The 15,429-nt window shown below is 40.0% G+C and overlaps 1 protein-coding gene across 2 annotated transcripts in view; it reads right to left on the bottom strand.

The window, feature by feature from the left end:
* taok1a (TAO kinase 1a) overlaps window positions 1-15,184 on the bottom strand; it is a 276,152-nt gene extending 260,968 nt beyond the window's left edge. Inside the window, exon 1 of one of the 2 annotated variants that reach the window (XM_028806658.2) lies at window positions 14,635-15,184. The gene's annotated coding sequence lies outside the window, so the exon portion shown is untranslated. The remainder of the gene's footprint in view (window positions 1-14,634) is intronic. The other variant, XM_051930844.1, reaches the window with a different exon arrangement.
* Window positions 15,185-15,429: the final 245 nt, after the last annotated feature.

Raw genomic sequence — 15,429 nt, 5'->3', positions numbered from 1 at the left:
CCAGGTAACCTACTCGTAGTGCATTGGCAACACAGCTTTCAGTGATTTTATCCAATGATTTCTTCACCCAAGTCACCACCTCTTGCAGCTTAGGCTTCACAAAGTTCCCCCGCTGATTTCTATCCATTCTGTTTTCAATGTAATCATTGACTTCTATTCGCAAATGGCTTGTTTATTGCAATGTTAAGTGTCTGGAGATAGACTGTCATTCCTGCAGGAATCATTATCTGATCCATTCTTCTCTCTATAAGGAAGTTTTTCATGTCTTTAGCGCGGTGAGTGCTAGCAGAATCCCAGACTAGTAGACCTCTTTGGGCACCTCGCAAAACACGTGGAAACATTAAATCTACCCACTTTCTTATAACGGCTCAAGTGCACCATGCCTTCTCGGTTTCAAGAACATAAATACCTGAAACATAGTCAGTCTTCTCTTTCTTGCCCTTAATGATAAGAGGTGGAACCTTCTTTCCATCCAGACGAACTGCCAAAATACAGGACACCCGTGCACTTTCGTAACCAGTGGAGGGAATGTAGATTGACGAGGCGCCCCTCTGATCAATTGTCATTTGAGATCCTTGACCCATACACACTGCAGTTTCATCCATAGCAATCATGTTGGAGAGTTGGTATTTAGTAAAGTCTATGTTGTCAACAAAAGACTTAAATGCTAATGCACGTTTAATAATTTCAGTGTCATCCAGCTTGAACAGTGTTGTTGATCTTCTTAGAGACAGATCATATCGCCGAAGGAAGCCATCCAGCCAGTGTTGTGATGCTTTGAAATTGGCTGGGCCCAATTCTACCGGTATGTGAGGTGCCATTGCAATAGCAAATGCTTGAATATCAGCCCTACACACAACCAAAGCCTTTGCTCTCTTGTCAGCAATCCATTCACAGATGATGTCTTCCAGCTCAGTAATTAATGGTTGCCGACCTGATCCACACTTGCGCTTCTTAGCATGTCCCTCACCCATCTTGTGACTGAGGTTGTCATACTCTGCACGCCATTTTCATACCATGCAGAGATCCAGCTTATGCTCCATGCAAAAAGCTGTTAGATTCTTTCCCTGGGAGTTTTCCACGATCCCTTTTTTGTACTCAGTGGAGTAGCTCTTTCTTTTTGCATTCATCTTGTCTGGGGCTAAAAATATTTATCCGATGTTATGCTGGACAAAAGACAATGTTTACTCTTTTAACTACAGTGGAACCTCGGGTCACGACCGTAATTCATTCCAAAACTCTGGTCATAACCCGATTTGGTCGTGACCCGAAGTAATTTCCCCCATAGGATTGTATGTAATGTTGCACATGGCTGGGGATCAGACCCGGCCGGGACGCCTGGAAGGACTAGGTGGCGGTATATTTGTCCTCCGGGCCACGAGGGGGAAACCACCCTGGAGTAGAAGAGGCCCACGGAAGGAGAGCAGAGAGGCTCAAGACCTTTGGGGCCTCTGGTCACTGCCAGGGGGGCGCCCCGAGCCTCAAGGAGCCCGGGATTTATTTACTTCCGCCACATAAATGGAGGACAATCCATCCAGGGTCACCCGGAGTGCTTCTGGGTACTCTCCTGACGCTTCCGCCACACCAGGACGTGACATCATGGAGAGCAGCTGGGGCTCATCCGTGTGAGGATAAGAGTGGCCGCCTCCTTCCAATTAAGGAGCTGGAGTCGGGAGCAGGAGCAGGACGAAGCTCCTGGAGAGAGAGTGTAGATGGCCCAGGGACAAGGAGAGAGAAGGCCCAGGAGAAGGGAGACTGGGGCTAGAAGCATTGTGGGACTTGTGCAGGACTGACTTGTGTGTGTTGAGAAGAGAAAATAAAAGGTATTTGGATGAATATGTGGTCTCCGACTGGTGGTGTCCGGGCAAATATCACAGTAAATACAATTAATCCGTTCCAGACCGTACAAACTGTATGTAAATATATTTTTTTAAAAAGATTTTTAAGCACAAATATAGTTAATTATACCATAGAATAGGGCTGCACGATTAATCTTTTTTTTCTCATGATAACGATATTTATGACCCACGATCAGTTAATAAATATCGTCGCGATTTTACAGTATAAAGACCAAACTTTTTTATGGGCTGAATTTACGGATTGGACTGCGTCACTATGACGTTACTGTGTCTAGATTGCAAGCGCTTTCTGAAGCAGTAGAAGTCAATAGCAGCAATAACAGTCAGTCAGAATAAACATATGATGGCGGAGCAACGTGCAGAAGTGCGATCGTTAGTTCCTAAAAAGGGGTCATACTCAGTTGTCTGGAACTATTTCGATTTCGAGGAATGTGATGTTGATCAGGTACGAGTCTTGTGCAAACTTTGCTCCTGTTCCGTCCAAACATCCCAAGGTAACACAACAAACCTCATCAACCACCTTAAAAGCCACCACAAAGTACACTATCAAGAATTTCAAAGACTGAAGGCACAAACAGCAACAACAAAAAATGACCAGCCATCCATAACACAGACAACAATATCAGGGACATTGTTCAACGCAATACCATATCTGCCTAGCCAGTACCGCCGCTCCCTATACGCAGAATACGCAGTCTGCGTAGGGCACCAACTCCCAGGGGGGCACCATCCCAGCTGCTCAAAAAAATCGTTTTTATATATTATAATAATAAATTAATACTAATAATATACATATACAAATAAACAAAAATATAAACGTATATATTGCATTTTACGGTGAACGCAGAGTAGGCTAAGCACACGTGATGACGCGCGCGCCCTCACCTCTGTACCCAAATCTCTGGATTGCTCTGCGCATAGCAGTGACGCTCCCTGTAACTGTTGCCTCTGCTGAGCGAAGTTTTTCTAAAATGAAGCTCATCAAAACATACTTGCGCTCATCTATGGCACAAGAGCGCATGAGTGGTCTGGCAATTGTCAGCATCAACTCTGAATTAGCAAAGGCTTTATCATATGAAGAGCTCATTTACGACTTTGCCTCAAGAAAAAGCAGAAGTGTGCCTTTGTAAATTTTGAACTTTGGAAAGCTCCAGCAGATGACAGTGTTGATTTTATTTCAGTTTATTATTGTTTATTTTATTTATTATGTTTTATTTAAAGTGTAATTTTAGTTTGTATTTTTTGCTGTAGAGCTACAATTGTAATTTATAAATGATACAATTTATTTATGTATTTACTTTTATTTGAATAAAGTTCTATTTTGGCCCCTATAGTAGGTGTTTTTTTTATTATTTTATTTTTACTTCCGTAATATTTGGGGGAGGGGGCACAAAAGTAAATTTCTGCTTAGGGCACCCATTTGGCCAGCAGCGGCCCTGTGCCTAGCTCGCAAAGACACCGGGAAATAACAGAGGCGATCACGTACCATATAGCCAAGGATATGTGTCCAATAACCACCGTGAGCAGTGAGGGGTTTAACAAAATGATCGCAACACTTGATAAAAGATATAGCATTCCCTCACGCAACCATTTTTCCAATGTTGCGCTGCCCTCGCTGTATGCGAAATGCCGAAAAGAAATAGAAAGAGAAATTCTCAGGCTCGGCCTTGAATATTTTGCTGCCACGACCGACTTATGGTCAAGCAGAACTGCGGAACCGTATTTGAGCTTGACAGTTCATTTTATTGACAGCGAGTTTGAGATGAAAAGCAAGTTTTTGCAAACTTCGTTTTTCCCACAAGACCATACAGCGGAGTTTATTGCAGTGGGCCTCAAAGAAGCGATGTCCGCTTGGGGCTTGGTGGAAGAAAGACTTGTGTGCATCACAACGGACAACGCAGCTAATATGATTAGGGCAGCATCTGTGAATAACTGGCCGAGGCTACACTGCTTTGGTCACAGACTTCATTTACCAAAGGAATAATCATCATTATTAATCGTGATAAAAATTTTGAGCAAAATAATCGTGATAATCATTTTTTCTGTTATCGTGCAGCCCTACCATAGAATGCACAGCGTAATAGTAATCTAAATGTAAAAACATTGAATAACACTGAGAAAACCTTGGACAGAGAAAACGAACATTGCAAGATGTCGTTAAAAACACTTTTTTTTTTTTTTAATGAGTTTTAAGCACAGGGGGAAAAAAATGAACATTTGAAAAATCCGTAATTTAATAAACAACCAAGAAAAGTAACATTGCAACAATGTACGCTACAAACCGATCGCTGTAAACAGAAGTAGAGGTTAAAATCCAATAGAAAAAAGTCTTCATTAAATACAATGAGGTTAAAACAATGCTGCCTTCTCGGCCTTATATGGCCAGCCCACTCTCTCTCTCTCTCTCTCTCTCTCTCTCTCTCTCTCTCTCTCTCTCTCTCTCTCTCTCTCGCTCTCGCTCTCGCTCTCGCTCTCGCTCTCGCTCTCTGCACAGGGAGAGACTGAACACATGCGGAAATCATCGGCGCACAAACCGAAAGGGGAAACTGGCTTGTTCATATACCGAGTGTGTGGTCGTGAACAGATGCAAAAGTTTGGCGAACTTTTTGGTTGTAACCCGATTTGTACGTGTTCAGAGACGTTTGTGAACAAAGGTTCCACTGTACTTGTAAAAGCACCTTACCTTGTAACCAGGGCAGCTTCCAGGCTAAATACGGCAGCTCTCAGGACAGATGCAAAAACGGCGGGTTAGCAGTAGGTCTTATTTTCGGGGAAGGGCTTATATTAGCGTTACATCAGAAATTACTGCTAATTCTTACTTTCGGGGAAACACGGTAGTATTATTACTAAAAGTTGCACTATTATTTATTGTATTGTTATTATTTATTAGTTTAAATATTATGCAGTTTAATGATGGTAAAGTTGTTCAAAAAGTCACTTTAACGTGTCAGTGGACAGAGATTGTTAACAGAAAGTAAATATTTTTTGTAAACCAACTACACTATTTATTCCTTTTCTAAGATATGTTCAGTGCAATACAACTTTTGACAAGCACCTCTGGATATTTTACTAAGTCTAAATGCCTCTTTGGATGGTTGAAAATATGTTGTCAAAATTATAGTTTAAGTTGTTTGCAAAATTTGTTCAATAAAAAGGTTCTATATTTTGACTGCAACTGTCATGCAATGTGATTCCTTCTCTTCATTAGTGCCACCCCCTTGAAAACTATCACTTTATGGAGCAACGCAAACCTGTATTAATACTTGTGTCCACATTAAAATACCTTTTTGTACAATGTACAATTCTAATGACAGTGGAATTGGTTATTCTTAGCCAGTCTACTGCAGTAATTGCAGTGGAAAATGTGGCTAATATCCACTCATGCATGGGAAAAAAATACCGTGAAACCAATATAATTTTGAAAAATACCGTGATATAGAATTTTGGTCATACCACCCAGCACTAACAGCTAGTACATAAAGATGAAATTCAGCAAGTTTACTCTTTAGTGACCTTAAAAAAATAAATAAATAAATAAAATCCCCTTAACACTAGATGAGCCACAGTTTTTGAATCTTTATTTCATCCATGTGCTCGTCACACTCTAATCCTTCCTTAACTTTTACTAAAGAGCTGCACTGCAAATGTCAATGTGGTTGTAACTCTTTCTTTTATACAAAAGACCCCCTATTACTGCCACAACAAATGCCACTGAATGTTGGTACTTAGGTGTGAATCACTGTCTCTTGTCCAGCACACACTTGAAGGCATTTGTACAAAAGAACAGAAGCTGTATGCAAACTTATTGTTAGACAAACTACTATTTTTGTTTCACTATGCATTATGAAGAAAAAAAATCTGAAAAATGCCAGAGCTCCAGTTATTTTAATTAGGTCAAAAACATGGCTACATACTAACCTGAACTGGCAGTGCAGTGTTTATCGTACACGATCGAACATTAAGTACAGAGCCAGAATGAGCTCAACATTTGGAAATGAGAACGTTAGGTGACACATATGGAGGACAGAGTGATCGAGCCGCAAGCGAAGAGAGCAGTGGTGAATCTGAGCTCACTCACAAAGTTTTCTGATACTGCAAACTGACAATGAATGTAAATGCAAGAATAAGTGTTGGGTTTTCTTTGTGAAAATGGCAGGACCAATGCAACATGTCCCCGGATTGTAAATGAGGCACCTTTTAGGATGACTGCACATATTGAATCACATACATGTATTTGGTGGCAGATGCGTACACATGCAATGAAAAACAAGTTTTTTTCTTTTACTTGCGAATATTGTAAGGCCTGTTACTGTGAAAACATTAGAAGTGAGCTGCATTCACCCACAGATCACTCCATCCAAAATTTGACATCTTGAAGGATCTCTGTTCCCCATGTAAAATTTATGGGGTCTATGCATTTCGTATGCTGACAGCATTGTGGCTGTATCAGACACTTGGCATACTTCTTGCAGAACTGTATCATGAATTTTAAGTAAGGCCAGATATTCTTGATGATGTGCAGTTATTGGAATATTGATGCAATTTCATGCAGCAGAAGTTCAAATGAACCCAACAAATCTGGAATCAAATTTTGCTGCCGACATCAAATTTATACTACATAAGAGAGAGATAACACTGGATTCCCAGGGAAACATAAGCTCATAGACTATGTCAACAGTAGCACTTTCACAAGAATGTGAGAAAAGACACTGAATACAATATTTTCACATCACTTTCCACAGCGCCTGAAGTGAATATTTCATATTGTGAGCATAGGAGTACTGAAATTCAAATATGCATGTAACGGAGATATGTCACTGTCAAGGAACTTTTACACTTAGAAGGGAGACCCCACCACTCTCCAAAATAGTTTATGTATATATCAGCGCAAACTGAGATCACCACGCCCACCCATCCCAATAATTAACATATGAAGGAGGGGGAGGAGGAACAGGCCAACATAGCAGGTAGTGCCAACAGTTATTTTATTCAACTTCAAGTACTGATTTTGCATGGCAAATAAACTGCTTTCCCAAAAGACAGCACCTGCTCCATATCAAACTGTAAATAAAATGAAACAGGAGCTACTAGCCCACTGTAAAAGGACACAAAAGACAGCTGAGGAAGGAAAACAGCAATAATGTGCAGTCTCAATATTATATCTTTTTATATATAGTGACTCGATGTTATATTTTGATGAAATACTCAACTGGTTTAATTCCGAATAGAGACAGACAATTGTGTCACAGGCTCACAGCATATCTAGAACTCAGCAGACCCGCTCAAAAGGAGTGCAAAAGTCCCCATCCGCACAGGCCCCAAATGGAAGGAGCAGATTGAGGTAGACTGGGCCATCTCCAGTTTGCAACACTGAGAGGTGGTGGGGGCAGTCCAGACTAGTTGCACTGGCCTGGGCTGGGCAGCAGTGCAGCAATTCTGGTCCAAAACCACCAAGAAACAACAGAAGGTCATGGTGTTGGACGAAGTCACCAGACTGGTGCAGGAGTGTTTCCATATGAAAGCATTATCCCAGGGCAGCCATGAAGCCTGGACCAGATGGGGCGTTACCATTAACTGACACATCACCTGAGCAGACATCTGGAGGACGCCACAATCTAGACTTAGCTTCCTGTTGAGGGCAACCTACAACACCCTCCCATGCCCTCGGAACCTCACACAGTGGTACGGTGAGGAGGTAGACTGTTGCCTCTGTGGAAGCACCAAGGCGAGCCTCCAGCATATATTCTCAGGTTGTAAAATGGCTTTGACCAATGGACGCTTCAGGTGGCGTCATGATTAAGTCCTGGCAAAGCTGTCCAAGATCCTGGAAAGCGTAGGGTAGCAGCAAACCACACACCAGCAATAGTTAAGCATGGACTAGCAGGGTTTGTAAAGTCCAGCGATACGTATCAAACTCCTGCACAAAAGAGGGTTAGCATGCTTGCACCTGGCAAAGAGTAGCAGATGTTGGCAGACTTCGGGAAACAGCTGGTCTTCCCAAGAGAAGTTGCAATAACTACTGTCCAGCCAGACATTATCATGTGGTCTGCGGTGGAGAAGAGGGTCCTGCTCATCGAACTAACCATCCCTTGGGAGGAGGGAATGATAGCAGCCAATGAAAGGTAGCACTTCAGGCATACCAAGAGTGCCAAGAGGCAACCTGGAAAGCCAGAGTTTATCCCGTGGAGGTCAGTTGCTGAGGCTTTGCTGGCAAAGCAACAGTCCAGTTGTTACAAGAAGTGGAAGTGGCAGGCTCGAGCTCAAGGAAAGCCATAAAGACGCTGGGAGAAGAAACGGTGAAAGGGAGCTACTGGGTTTGGCTGTGGAGGAAAGACATTGGTTGGGGGTCAGCACACCAGTGAAGGCAACTGTAGTGAGTGGCAGGAAAGATGTCCCAAGGACGCCACTGGCCCCCCCTCACCAGGAGATGTACTGGTTTAGGGGGCAAAACATCCGTGAGCGGCGGTTTCCAGCTGACGACCCTGCAGCTGACCTAACAGCACCGGTGGAAGTGCGACAGGCTGAAGAGCCAAAGCAGAATATACCATCTTACCTGTACAATGAACTGATTTCATATTTAATCTCAGATGCAGTAGAAAATTTCAGAATGCACACGGAGTAAAATGAAAAGAAAACTATATATCTATTTTATGTGCCCACCTAATTGAAATATGCTGTTTTGCTTTTCACTAATATTAAAGCAGTTTTCTGCCCAATGTTCACAACATCTCCAGTTTCTTTTTTCCTTTTCTTTTGAATGATAACGTATGCTAACATTTCAATTGCAAATACATATACACACACATACATATACATACATATATTATATATATACATACATATATTATATATATATATATATATATATATATATATATATATATATAAATAAAATACAATACAATAAGTATGCAAAGAAATGATGTTTACCTCCACGAATGCTTTATTAGGTTATCTGTGGATTTTGGGTGTGGGGCAAAAGGGATGCATTATCACCATGCTAAGCTCATGTGTCATTAGTGATAACAAAAGGATTCACGCAGCACTTAGCGGTTTAATACTGAAACAAAGTGTGATGGTTCCAATGTTAAAACACATTGTACACTAATAAAACATGTTCCTAAATATTTAACCATAATGCACACATCATAAAAAATAAAAACTCTTGTGATAATGAAAGCCTCAATTATAATAAAATGTTCAGATTTAGAGAAGATACAAAGCTAACATGCTTAATAAGTTTTCTTTCTTTTAGTCATTCTGTTGTGTATTCAAGAGGGGTTGGCGGTTTGTCATAATATTATTTATTTATTTGAGCTTCTGTTAAAGGCTAAATTTACTCCTGAGGACAAATAAAGTGATATCTATCTACACAACAAGTATATATCTAAAATCAACACATTTGGTTCTTAAGCTAAAAAGTCTATTGTTTACAAAGCAACAGTGGCAAATTCTTCTTTATCTGTTCTTCTTCTAATTAGAAAATGGAGGTGCTGTACTAAATACAAGCTCACTCACCATCCACACACAGACGAGGAGTGTCCATTTTAATTACAGGACAAAATAAAAAGGTCTGAACTCATTCTGTGTTAATTTCTGCCAAAAATACACCTATGTTCTCTTACACTCTACTGCTTCTCTCCATTTACAGGATGACTCCTCAAATTTCCTTTTCTCAGTTTATCACTCCACTTTCTTTAATGTTAAAGCCAATATTCCTGCCTTCACTCTCCTAAAGTCTGCCTCCTTGCTTTCTATTTAGCAGGAAATTCAGCAGCAAAACAACATGGGTGATTCCTCAAGTACTGTAATACATAAAATAAAGGAGCACTATAACTAAATTATCATAAGCTTAGAAAAGCAGATTCTGTAAAAATAGTTCTTTTGGCTAATTTACCTACCACTGATCGATTTATTTGGGATAAAGATTGGTCAATCGATTCTCAAATCACTAATAAATACATTCAAGTCATGAAAATGTTAAAAATAAATTTAGTAGTCTATAAAGATGCTCTAGTCGATCCAAACCAGCCTATTTTCACTAAAAAAAAAAAAAAAAAAAAAAAAAAAAAAAAGACTCTACTGGTTATCGGTAAATTAGCCGATCACAAAAAAAACAATCTTTTCAGCCCCTGCTTTTCTAGTTATAGTTAATACACAATTATCATGCACTGATACGGCATGTCTAGATTTTATGCTAATTTAGTGTCAGTGCTCCTTTACCCGAGGCATTATGGTCACTATGCCAGCATTAGGCCAGGTTTATACTTCAGCACGCGACACATGCTCCAGCAGACGTTCCTGCTATGCAAGTGTTTTACTGCTTATACTTGCACATGTACTTTATGTAAATCTGGAAGAATCCACCAGGTGGCAGTGTGAGATATTATCACGGTGAGAACAGGTTTGGCTTCGCTGTGTTGCAAATTGCCTAGAACACCCATTAAATTCCAATGACACCTTACCACAATATCTCTGAAAAGGATGTTTAATGATTAAATCCAGGTAGCATTAGGCACGAGGCAGAAACAATCCCTAGACGGGGCATCCACTCATCGCAAGGTGAATACAAGCACTCATATACACTAGGGTCATTTTAGTGTCACCAAATCTGCATATCTTTGGAAGGAAACCAGAGTACACTGTGGAAACCCAGCAGAAAAACATGTAAACTCCAAGCAGGGAATACCAGCGACATGACTCCCTGCGAGACAGCAGTGTTACCACTCCGCCACCATGTTACCCCCATGTGTGTAATCATTAACAGTATTTATTATTTAAACGAAATTAACGATTTATCTGTAAAATGTAACATGCATACTTTAATGCATTTCATCATGAAAGTGATCAAGTATAAATCTAAGGATTCTAAATGTGCAGAGTTGGAATATCATACATTTAATGTGGTTTTTTTTTGTGTGGCGATCTATTGCTGTTTGCCGCTGCTGTCAGGTTAGGAGGAAGCCCCTTTAAAAAAAAGACGGCACAAAAGATGATATGTGAGATTTTTAAAATGAATCGTGTCATTACATTCAGCAATATGCAACGATTGAAAATAAAAGCACCACAAATGCATCTGTATGTCAGCATTTTGCTTCACCACATCGAACCATTCATCAAACATCAAAGTGCACACATCGATCCCATAGGATCCACATAGCGGCTTTCTGTTGTGTCACATGTAGATAGTAAACAGAGAAACAGAGACTCTGATGTCACATTCCAACTTTTATCACACTGCCCCCCCCATAACCCCCCCCCTTTTGCTGGTACTGCAATTCGTGCATACTCCACGTTAATTTCTGAGGACCTGCTCAGGACATGTCAAATGAACACTGGGAACGCGTGGCAGCTATGATGTGTGCACATACACATTCTGAGCGTGAAGTATAAACAAGACCTTAGTCTTTTTACTTTCTCGTATACTAAGTATAGGAAAAGTATTGCAATCGTCCAAAAATTCAACATCGAGATTTTCATGAATCTTGACATTTTAGTCCTCCCTCACTTTCTCATATATGAAGTATAGGGAAAGTATTGGAATCCTCCAAAAATTCCACTTCGACATTTTGATGAATATCAATGTTTTAGACTTACGAGTCCGACAATACCATTTTTGGAAATATGTCTGTCTGTGTGTAAACACGATAACTTAAGTACGCTTTCACTTTGGTCAACCAAATTTTGCATACAAGTATTAGGTACAAAATGTAGTTTTCTACCAGCTTTTGGGCTATTTCCGCTAAGTTTACCTTTTATTCATGCTGCTGCAGAGTCCGATTTATTCAACTTTACTTTTATAATTGTTCAGTATATTATTAATTAGGGGGCCTTGCTCCATGCTCGATTTATTTGTTGTTGTGTGTCATACAGTATTTTGTTAATAAATACGTACAGCATAATTAAAATGATAATCCATTTTTATAATTACACCTCAAGAATTCTAATAGTCTAGTGGATACACTGGAAAAAAACACCTGTATAAATATAGTAAATGTATACTTTAACAGTAAAAAAAAAAAAAAAAAGCTGTAGTGCAATTAATGACTTAACAATCATTAAAACCTATAACTGCAGGTATATTTACCTTTAAGCAATGTTTAATTGCCAATACCAATTATTTGATTATGTGAGCATATATACATTATTTGTTAGAGAAATGGTGAAACTACTTTTTTAATAAGCCTTGTTTATGATAGGTGTACATTACAGAAAGAAAATAAACAATATGACAGAATGTAATTAGGAAAAGTGTTTTAATTTCTTTTATGTCGTGTATTATTGATGCATATTTTTGTACATATTTTATTAGTATGTATTCTAAGGAAATTTTACTTATTTTAGTATTTTATGGTCACTGAGCAATAAGCCTACAGAATTTCATTTTGTTAATAAAAATTAACATCTGTGGCTTAAAGTTTAATTATAAAAATACAATTTAATATAAGGCACAAGGCTCCTATGCATCTGGTTATGCAGGAGCTTAGTGTAAAACGTTTTTTAAAGGTATTTAAAAAAAAAAAAAAAAAAAGAATTGAAATACAGTAATCAAGTAATATGAAATCAGTGCTCGGTATTGCCTTAAAAACACCTGATTGGAGTATCCCCAATGATAAGCACACATCATTTTTAGTAAAACACAAAGTGAATCCCTACTGAATAACCTTACACTCCAAATGTATTATTACTTAATGGATTTAGTATTAGTTACAAAAGGACTAACCCAGTCCAATTCTGACCCTGGCTACCCCAATCTTCCACCAGTCTCCAGTTTTTTCTTCTCAGTGAAGTGTCTAAATAGTCAATATTATTGGACATCAGGGTATGATCTTACTTTTTTCATAACAAATTACTTAATGTCAACACATTGACTACTCCATTACACTGATAGAATTTCTGTATTTTTCCCAAAACATTATTTTCAGAAGCAAAGTTTCACACTTCTTTTACTGGACTTAAAAGTGTTTAGTTAAACCAAGAAAAACAAAACGCCTCTGAAGAGGTTACTCCAGAAAATTTTTTTAATTAATTCTACAAAGCAGGAATCCAGAAAGGTTCTGAAATTGACCCAAAGCCACAAATAGTTAGTCTGATTTATACTGGTTTTCCTTTTACGGTGTCTTGTGCTGGTGTCTATTGTAACAGATGACTAATAAAATAAAGAATGACTGAAAATGAAGCAATAAATGTGACAAATTAAAAAACAAAAAACGAGTCAAGACATAGTACATTAGAACAGCTGTTGCTGCAACACTTTAGATAAAGGAAAATTCACTCATGCAGACATAAGATCGGTAACTGAGCGCATTATGATAAACAATTCATATTAGTAAATGCCGTTTGTACAAACATATATACTCAAAACAATTGCAGGCTACCTTCCATTCCTAAAAAAAATTGTTCAACATTAAAATCTGAATAAAAATACTAATGATGAAGATATTTGCAGTCATCGTTTATTTTTGGGTAAGAAAGCTCCTCCAAACAAACGGACATGTATGATAAGAAAATGAATAAAGACATCTTCCCAAATAAAAGCAACATTAATTTAGCAAATACAGTACTTGATATCCAGTACTTAAAGTAAATCCAACATGACGGCAATACCGTGGGAAATTTCTATATACATGTTCCCAATACAAGAATGAGCTATAGCAACAGAACTCGATGCTCGCAAAAATCCTTCCTCAAATCAAAAGCCGAGCAGGTCAACATCACTTCCTGCTAGGAGGAGCTATAATCAATTCACCTGTGTAATCCTAGTTATTTTGATTTCCTCCTGCTTCTACGAAAGAGGTGACACATGCGAGTGACGCCAACGTGCCACTCGCGACACAACTGCTGTGCCAAACAGTCAACGTACTGCCCTGGGCATTATGGTGTCAATATGAGACTAAAACTATAATCCTGTCTATCCAAATTCTCAATGTATCACAAACCGAAAGAATATGACAAATGTTAACCTAAGGTGTAAGCAGGATTTACACAAATGGCAAAAAAAAAAAAAAAAAAGTGTTTGCTAGTTAAACTGTACTAGGTTTCTGGCCAGCAATACACTCTTGGATCTAAAAGAAGGGCTACAATTTATAGGCCTCAACAAGAGTCACTCGTGCCTACTTGTATACGACAGTATATGTAAGTAGGAGGAATCTCAGCGTTTTAAAATGCTTCAGATAGTTAGCGTACAATTAAACACCAGAAGCATATGAGAATTGATCTACACGAGCCAGTGCAACAAATCCATCCTTATAGATGGATCTTATTTTATTTTAATGTACACCCCAAATACACACACGCTCCCTCCACCGCCCACCCCCTGTCAGCTCCACTCCAAGCATCGCGCGGAGATGGCAGCCTCTTAAATGAGCTTGAATTTTGATGTAATAATGGCAGCGTCAACATGTGAGTAGTTTTCCATGGTTGATGTGACTTTAGCACTGGTTTTAAAAATGGTGTTGATTTGACAGACTACCCCTCACTCAAGTGGAAAGGTTATCAGACCGAGACACGGACACGCGCGTACGTACGCAGAGGCTGCACTGTTGCAATGCACCAAATTATGGAATGTGGGACACACCAAAACAACTGCATTAAGAACACGGAGAGTACACAACCCCCGCCCCGCAGCCGCTAACACCACCACCACCCTTTAAAAACGAAAACGCACAGCTTGTTGTTTCAGGCGGCGCGACAGTGAAGCCTGTCACATTAAACACCACACAGGCCTTAGTCTCGTGACATACGTTTGTTATGGTACACAAAAATAAATACTCACCCGTACCAGAGGCCAGGTTTAACACGATATAAAGTTAACCAGGTATCCAAGAAGGAGGAGGGAAAAGCCAACAAAAAGTGACGGGGAAATCAGGGTGTAGTACAGCTGGGCAAATAAAACCGTCGTCGTTTTTCTCGTCTAAGCGCCTAGCTGGGAGGGTTTCGCCCCGGATAAAGCAGTGGGATACAGATGTCTAACATGGGTAAACTCCTCCTAGCGAAACCACTCAGGCCACAGCGCTCGCTTCTCCAGCAAACGAATCCCAAAGATGGCGGCGGCGTGATCCACCTCCTCCCTCCCCGACAAACGCGTAAGGGGGTGGGCTTTAAGAAAATAATAATAACAGCCCCCACAATCTATCTTCCAGTGTGCCTGAAAAATCCTTTTCCAAGGCGCTTGGAAGCGTACACGGATACATGTGGGGGTAATGTTTCCTTCGTCCCGTTCTCCTTGCAGAGCGACCTCCCCCACCCCCCCCCCAATACAAGCTCCGATTCTTCGTACTCAGGAAAAAACTCCTTCCAGCTCTCCAAATCCAACTGCCCGTGGCGCGCGAAAGGACAGGCCGTGCTGCCAACTCCCGCGGGCGGGGACATCGCGAGACAGCGCGCGGCGCGTGGACTGGGCGGTGGTGAGACGCGCTGGAAAAGATGTTCATATCGCGCGTACACGCAGGTTGCACGCACACTGAAACTTTCGAAAAGGATAGCATTTACCTGGCATTCATTTACGATATGCACAGATTTTTCATTGTACATTGCATAGTTTGCTTTGTAAGTTGCCCTGCTTAAAGGC

This window comes from Erpetoichthys calabaricus, chromosome 8 (genome assembly GCF_900747795.2).
Source record: "Erpetoichthys calabaricus chromosome 8, fErpCal1.3, whole genome shotgun sequence".
Lineage (NCBI taxonomy): Eukaryota > Metazoa > Chordata > Cladistia > Polypteriformes > Polypteridae > Erpetoichthys > Erpetoichthys calabaricus.
Note: the sequence above shows the minus strand (reverse complement) of the source record. Positions and strands in the feature narration are given on the sequence as shown.